Here is an 8,467-nt window from a genome sequence, read left to right on the forward strand (position 1 = left end):
TCATATTGTAATTTCAGAACGTTTTGGGAAATTCTTCCTCTCCCCAAATTTGTCACTACCGAAACACAATAACATATAATTTAATAAGAAGGATTATATTTACATATTAAGATTTTGTTTAAATGTACTTTTTAAATATATTTTTTGCTATTTAAAAAAATGTTTCCACATGTAAATCAATAACATTTACAATTTTAACAATATTTCAAGTGTAATTTATGAGATTTGTTGTATTTTGAATCCAATCTTTCTTTGTATAAGGCATCAATTTCAAATTTCAAAGTTAAGGATTCATTAGTTTATATATACATTGAACCAAACACTATCATAACATCTTAGTTGATCATTTAATATACTTTATTTTTGACAAAACATCCCATGTTTCGGTTGTGACACACACATTTTCAGTAGTGATGGTAATGTTTTGGTAGTGATCACAATATTTCATTTGCAGAGCTGAATCAGACTTTGCATAACTGTGCTGAGTTTTGTTTATTTACCCAAATAAAGGATTAAGTTTTCCTTTTTCTCACTACCGAAACATTTTTTGTCACTACTGAAACAATGATACCCAGTGATACGTTTCGGTCGTGATTGTTTTGGTAGTGACAATTTTTGAATACTTTTGAGCCTAGCTCAAAGATGCTAATCAGCACATGGTTTGCAAGCAGAGTTCTGAACAAATGTACACACATAAAAACTAAATTTATGGAATAACGCCCAAAAAAGTTTGCTTAATTGCAGAAAAAAGATGTTAGGTAGTGACGTTCCTTGAAGTTACACATAGATTTTCAGACGTATGAACACATTTACTGTACTTCAAAATGATAAAACCGATCTACTCACCATGTAGCTTATTAGAGAGCGGGGTCAAAAATGTAGGGGTGTGGCCAAAATCAGTCTCAGCCAATGGACTAAAACATACACTGTTTCGGTAATGACATGAAAATCCGGGACACATTTTTTAAAAATAAAGTTTAATAATTTAAAAATAAAATCTAAAATAAAACATTTTTTGAACTTCACTTTAAAAAAATCTAAAATTTATTTTTAAAAACAACAATTGAAAAAAATGTTAATATAATTTTCATAAATTGAAATTTAGGGGTTTGGGTACGGAACACCCATCTCCCAATTGAAAGTACCCAATAAATGATGATTTTATATATATATATATTTAATGTATGTTTCAAAAGATGATAGAAGGATCTTAGTAAACAACTAAGATTTGAATACTTGAATGCTTTTTAAATGTGTGTTTTTTTATGTGGGACAGCAGTTTGCATGAACTCTGTAATGGCCCAGATACAGCTATATCTCTGGTAGAATATCAACATCCAGATTTGCCCTAGAAAGTGTGACGCTGGGATCACACCTGTCACACGTAGGGGTTAACCGTAACACGGATGTTTTTCGTAGTTACACAGGGTCGACTGAGTTGGTCTTTTTCTCTCATTGCCAGATGACAATCATCTGTTAAGTTTTGTAAAGTTTTGAAAGTGTTTTGAAGGAGATATTGGACAAAGAGTGCTTTGCCAGCATGAAAGTAAATTTCTTCCTGTGTTTTTCAGTTTCTCATTTAGGTGTAGAAATCACCAAATCCAACCTTATATTATCTTAATCTCTGTTTTGTTGCCTAACACACAGCACCATATTGAAACATGTCAGATACTCCTAGTGACTGTTAACTAGGATTAAAAAAAATGTACACAACGGGGTTAGTTGTAACAGTGTTATAATCAACCCCAATCTGTGAAAATGTTTACAAGGCAATGAGATTCAAACAATGTAAATTCCATTCATTGAAATCATAACTGAAATGACAACATTAGTGAGAGTAATTGACAGTTATGGTATTTTGGTTATAATTGTTCTCATTTCTATCCATATTGATCTATAATAGAAGGATGGTTCGATGAGGGATGGCTGGATGATAGATCTGTGGATATCTGGACATCTGTTAGACAGATGGACAAAAAATATCCACCTTTAAATATTAGACAGAATAATATTACAAAAAGTTATTTGTGTTACAACTAACCCTCTGTCTGTTACAGTGAACCACCCATGGGGTAAATTGTAGCATTTGCACTTCTGTCACTTTTGCTGGGCCGTATTCTTAAAACTTCTAAGAATCCTCTAAGAAAGCTCTTAATTTAGCTTAAAAACTTCTACGTAGGAGTCTTATCTTAAAAACGATTCAGGGTCAATCTGAGAGAAACTCTGAGCAAGGAAAAGACAAAAAACTTTTATCTTAGTGAGGAGGCGGGGCTGAGTCCGTTGCTATGTATGACACAGTCTTTTAAAGACTGTGATTGGTTGGTTGACCAAGAAGGAAAAAAGAGCGCTTCCATTTTTTTTCCATGTTTTACCGTACTCACGCATGCACGCACACGCACGCACTCACTATATATATATATATATATATATATTCTTTATATATTTTTTCTTTACCATGCTGTTAATGTCAACGTATTTGATAGAAAATGAACAGTGACACAATAAGTCTCTGTAAGTGCTGTAATTGTTTGTGTGATCACTATAGACGGTGACAGAACCAAATCATCTCTGTTGCATAGCTGCATTTCTCCAGTTGTTAATATGTTAATGTAGTTATTTCTTCTATTTCTGGCGCTATGGCATTTCTGCGCTGTCTTGGAGATGTTAGCGTGTCTCTAATAGGATCGGTCACAAACATCTAGTGTGTTGTGTCTTATTAACTCACTGTCATTCAGCGCTTTTACATTTTGCATTGCATCAAAGCAACTATAAAAGAAAACCAATTACACAGAAGTTGAACACACACAAAAAAAAACAATAAAAATAAAAAATCTGACAAACCTTCAAAGTAATATGGAAATTGTCATGCATTGCAACACATTTCTTCTCACTTTTCGTGTTTCGTCCATTCTCTCTGCTGCTAAAGAAACTCTTAAGTCTCTTAATTGTCCTCCTCTACTCCTAAAATTTTGGACCTTAAGAGCTCTTTTAGGGGTTAAGATGCTTTATGAAATACTTTTTTCTTTACTATAGGATCTTTTCTGTGATTCTAAGGGGAAACGCCCACATTTCTAAGAATTTTCTTAGAATTTTGTCACTGGGAGCAACTCTTTGCGCTAAGATTGGACAAGAAGTGGACAAAATGTAAACTTATAAGGTGTTCTAATGCGTTTCTAATGTCTTTTGTCGTGTCGTATCGCGTCTGGTGTAGACACGGTGTTATCTTAATTCAAATGACGTCAAGCATTTCCTGCAAAATCATACCGACAGCTAAAATGATAAATGAATCATATAAACATACCGATGTGAATCTGGGTAACGAAACAGTTTTGAACATTGATCTTTTTTGTACTTTTACTATTTATTTTTAACCAAAAACAGTACAACTCACACTATTTCTTTGTTTTTATTTGGGGCAACATATGACATTACACTCCATTTCATTTCTTGTCTTTATTTTATGTTCCGTGAAGATTCACCCTCAGATAAATAGCCAATATCTCTACAAGCCGCTATCTTCTCTTACAGGATGAAACTGGTTCAAACTTCCTCGGCAGTAGCTCCGGTGGGACGAAATCTGAAAGGTGGAGCGATATCGCACTGACACAATTAAACTCGCCAGCTCAGATGTCATTATGGTGAAGCAGATCTCATCCAACATCTACGTGACCTTCAGTGTCCGTTCGGCCCGATGCATCGGTGCGGCAGTATGACCTCTCCCTGCCTCTTCTCGTTCTCTTATCTTTTATATTACGTGATAAAACCCAGATCATTTCTAACCGGTCTTCTCTGGCTTCGCTGAAAAAAAATGGAATTGTCATATCAGCTGTAGAGGAAGATGTGGAAGGATTCCTGGAGTCCTGGAGTCGGCTGATGTGCTCTCATCACCTGCTGACAGTGCTGGATTTAATGTCACCGCGGACACATTGTCACGGTGATAAATAGGAGAAGCATTGACAGCCATTGAGTGTGATCATCACGTACCTGTTACTCTGTGTCATGTGAATGTCTCTGTTTCAAAAAAAACTTCATGATGATTAAACCTTTCACAAAAGGTTCTTTGTGGTGAAAAAAGGTTCTTCAGATTATAAAAAGGTAAGAAAAAGATGGTTCTTGAATGGTTCTTTGTGAAACCAAAAATTATTATTCTATATGGCATCACTGTGAATCACCTTATAAGCATCTTTATTTTTAGGAGTGAAAGTTAAAACTAATAAAATAAAATAAAATAAATAAATAAAATGGCATTGTTAATTTATCATGTTGTCATGACTCTGCCTCATCTTGTCATGTTTTTCTTGGTCTTGTGGCAGAGTCATGACAAAGCCTTTGGTTTTGTGTGGAGAGAAACATATTAATGTCGTTCAAGACATTAATATGTCGTTCAAATATGCGTTCTCTCCAGTCTCATCATTGGCCCCGCCCCTCTCATTTCCCGTATTGCTTCCCTGCCTTGTCTTATGTTCCTCACCTGCCCCTCGTTATCTTCCTTTGTTTGTCACCCTATATAATACCCTCGTGTTCATTGTCCTGTGCTCGTGCGTTGTGCTTTGTTCTTGTGCTGTATGCGTGTCATGCGCTCCCAGTGGATTACCTTGCCCTTGGATGTTCTTGTCTCAGTTGTGTCTTAGTTTGTGTAAGTAATTGTATTATTTTGTTCTCCATCGTTTTTGCCCCCTTGTGGGAAGTCTTTGTTTTTGTACCCTGGCTAAGTTTAGTTATCCCCCATCGTGGGTGTTTTGTTTTGTTCCTTTGTTTTGGTACTGTTGTATTTAATAAATATACCCCTTGTTAACCCCTTCACCTCTGGCTGCCTGAGCTTGGGTTCTTCTCTGCGCTTTCACACAACCCCCCCAAACCCCCCCCCCCCGGTCGTGACAGAACCGTGACACATGTTTCATTTTAGCATGTCACTTGTGCTGGTTGGCGTTTATGGTGTTGGTTGCATATTATTATGAAAAATATGACTAACAACTTTCCTTTTTAATTACTTTTAAATTTAGCAGAAAACTGCTGGGAACATTTGAAAACACGTCAAAGTCAGAAGTTACAAGTGACGGCTTGCGATCGCTACTGAGGGCAATTTGACGTGAGGTATAATTAAAGTTTCCATTAGAGTTTTCAGGGCTGGAAAATGAGCACCTTTTCATTTATATCGCAGCCCGTGTTGACAGCCGATTTCAACAAATGTTCAAAATGATGACAGAAAATAAAATGAAAAGAATAGGAGCCGTAATTTGTAAAATAAACAAAGCATAATAATTATTGCGTTCAACATATGATGATAGAGCATCTGTCTGTATTGTTCCAAAGGAAAGAACAACTCAATTAAGGTCTTTATCATTATTTAAGGTCATTTCTCCTAGACATCACTGAGATTTTAGGAGTTTTAAAATGACCTTCAATCAGAAGCTAAATATCCCAATAAGATAATTTCAGATCATGTTGGACGTTTATGTAAAATTATTATTTTTTAAAGAGAAACTATTACGATGTCCTTAAAACTACATTTCATGCAGTGTGTAATTTTGCTGTGTTTGAATGTAAGCAGTCTGCCAAGTTGGCTTGAGAAAAAAGGAGTCGACTCCGAATCACACGAACGAGTCGTCTGTCGTTCTAATTTCAGTTCCGGGTCAGATTTGCGTCACTGCGTGTAATGCCCGCCTACGTTCCATTTGCGACACTGCACGCGGTAGACCAATCACAGCAGACTAGACCATCTGACCAATCAGATCAGAGTAGGCTGACAGAAAGGAGGGGATTAGACAGATGAATCGCCGAACGAAGAGTCAGTCAAGAAGTGAGGTAATAATAACTGCCTATTATTAGAAAATTAAAGTGTTTTTACACCGTGTATGCACGTGAACTTGTTGTTGGACACTCCATAAACCAAAGTAGGACCTTAAAAATCACAAAATATTTACTCTTTAAATAACCAAGTGTAAAGTGATGAAATGTAACACACAGTATGTCCAACGAGCTCCATTAAATGGTGCGACTCAAATGCATTTCTCATTAGATACACATTACTTGGCAAAAGGTTAAATCGCTGCTGTCCTTCTGAGACCTTGTATCTCATTAATTCATGATTTTTTTGCCATAAATCATTATTATTTATGTTTGTAACTGGGTTTCGCAAATATCTAAACAATATAAGAAAGTGCTTGTCAACACAGTATTTCATCATTTTAAAGTCCCAGTGTTTTTCCATTTCCTGAAAACAGCAAATCTGGACAACCGAGGTTTCAGAAGGACAGCGACGAAATGCAGATTAGAAGTTGATCATACTTTTAACACTGCAGGACAGATTCAAATAAGTGACTGATTGAAACATATTTCAACATGAACAAACATGGACATATGCAGACAATTCTGTCCCTTACCACACATACGCTAGCAATTTAAAGAGACGCTTGCTTTAAATCTGTTCAAGAGAAACAGTGAAACATCATTTTAATGTCTACTTTAGGATATTTAAAACTTCTGATTAAAACCCAGCCGGTGGTTTTTAATTTCCTGGACAGAAAGATGACATTTTGTGTCCTCTCGTGTTTAATCTTCCCTGATGAATCGCTCACATAATTAAGACCTTCAGGGACTTATGAAAATGATTTTAAAAAATGTTATTAACAAGAAACACATTTGCTGGGGAAAAATAATAAATTAAAATAAAATCTACATTAGTACAATTGTGCCGATTCAGAAAAACACACATTTGCAAGCGTTTTGAGTGAAGAATCGGTGAATAATGAGAATTAAAATGTATAATACATAAGTAATTAACAGAAAATAAATAAACACTTGAGAACATAAAGCATGCAATTACTATTTTTATTTAACTTTTAAATCACTGTTAAAAAATAAAATGCATATAGACCAGCTGAGTTTAATGATGAGTTAAAACTATCTGTTGATAGATGAATAATCTGAATGTTTGAGTTCATATTGAGATCTTTAATAATATTGACTTTTGATTGCAGCTCGTTGTTGAGATCTCTTCTGAAACTCTAATGGACACTAATGGTTTTTGACTCTTTTTCTCATGAGAAAAATCTGAGACGCAGATGAGATTTAAGATAAACATTTGCTCCCCATTTAATGTCATTTAAATTGGTGTTTGGCAAATGTTACATCAATACTGTTTGCTGTGCTGCTCTGTGGTCAGTGATCAGTTTTAAAAGCTCTCACATCAACATTTGCCTTGATGTTTCTTTTCAGATGTAATGACATTCAGACATAATTAAGTGTCTAGTGTAACGTGCGTGTGCTCACGTGATGATAATCTGGAACCAGGAACAGCACCGAGGGATTTTCTAGCCTCTGGAAATGAGAGATAACATGAAGTCAAACAGTGACTAATTAGACAATTACACAAAGTCACAAAATAACCAGCAAACACATTCAATCTCTTCTGCGTTCTATGCTTTAGAATATGAAGATAAACAAATTCACTGCAGCCATATGAACACAAGTGGATATGAGTCAAAAACACAACCTCTGTACCGTACTGAACAATCCCTGTTAAAAAAATTATGAAAACACTGAAGCTTATGTAACAGAGGCCAGTTAGTGAAGAGCTGTGCAGTGTGTAAACCTCACTCCCCGACCAACAGAGATGCTCTAGCGACAGACGCTAGAGACTGCGGTCTTTAGCCTCCTCGTTAGAGCGCCCGTCTCCCATCCGGACCGTCGCCGGTTCGAGGCCCGCGCAGAGCGGGGCGAGTAGGACCGGTTACACTTACTCGTAAGAACACACATTTAGTGTATTGTTGAAATGTGTTTTACTATATTAACCACAGTTTAACCATAGTTTTGCTGTAAAATAAAAAACTGTGGTCAATTTTCACAAGGATATACATCATATATGGAACAATTTGATGTTAAAGTACCAGTGAAATAAAAATGACAATTCTTATTTTTTCATGAAATATTGCAGTGTTTATAGTAAACAGTTTATCAATGTGGGTCATTTTCTTTTTAAAATTCATGTACCCCCATAATCTTCTGTTAAAATATGAAAATGCACTTCCGCCCTGAAATGACTATCTATCTTAAATGATGTAAATTATGCCTGGACGGAGCATCCGTTAACTCCTCCCCTTCAACTGTCAGTCTGCTGCCAGTTTCATTTCAAAATCAATGCAACACATCCATCAATTCGCAGAGAAAAACGCAAGCCACGCCCACTGATTTTCTCCTTTGAAATTCCTTTTCAATCGGAAATGTGTCAGAATACGGAAGTAAAAACGATCGCAACTTCGGGTTCACGGGGACTTTAAGCACTAAACACATTTTTTGTGAAATCAATAATAAATGATTAAAGAAACTGGAAATTTGAACATTTCTAACCATTCCCATCCCAAACAGATTTATACAGAGAGAGAGAGAGCGAGAGAAGAGATAGTACTTTAACTGTGTGGGATTAAAGTCACACCATTGCAGGTATAAGACAGTCTCTGAGGAATAA

This window comes from Triplophysa rosa, linkage group LG4 (assembly GCF_024868665.1).
Source record: "Triplophysa rosa linkage group LG4, Trosa_1v2, whole genome shotgun sequence".
Lineage (NCBI taxonomy): Eukaryota > Metazoa > Chordata > Actinopteri > Cypriniformes > Nemacheilidae > Triplophysa > Triplophysa rosa.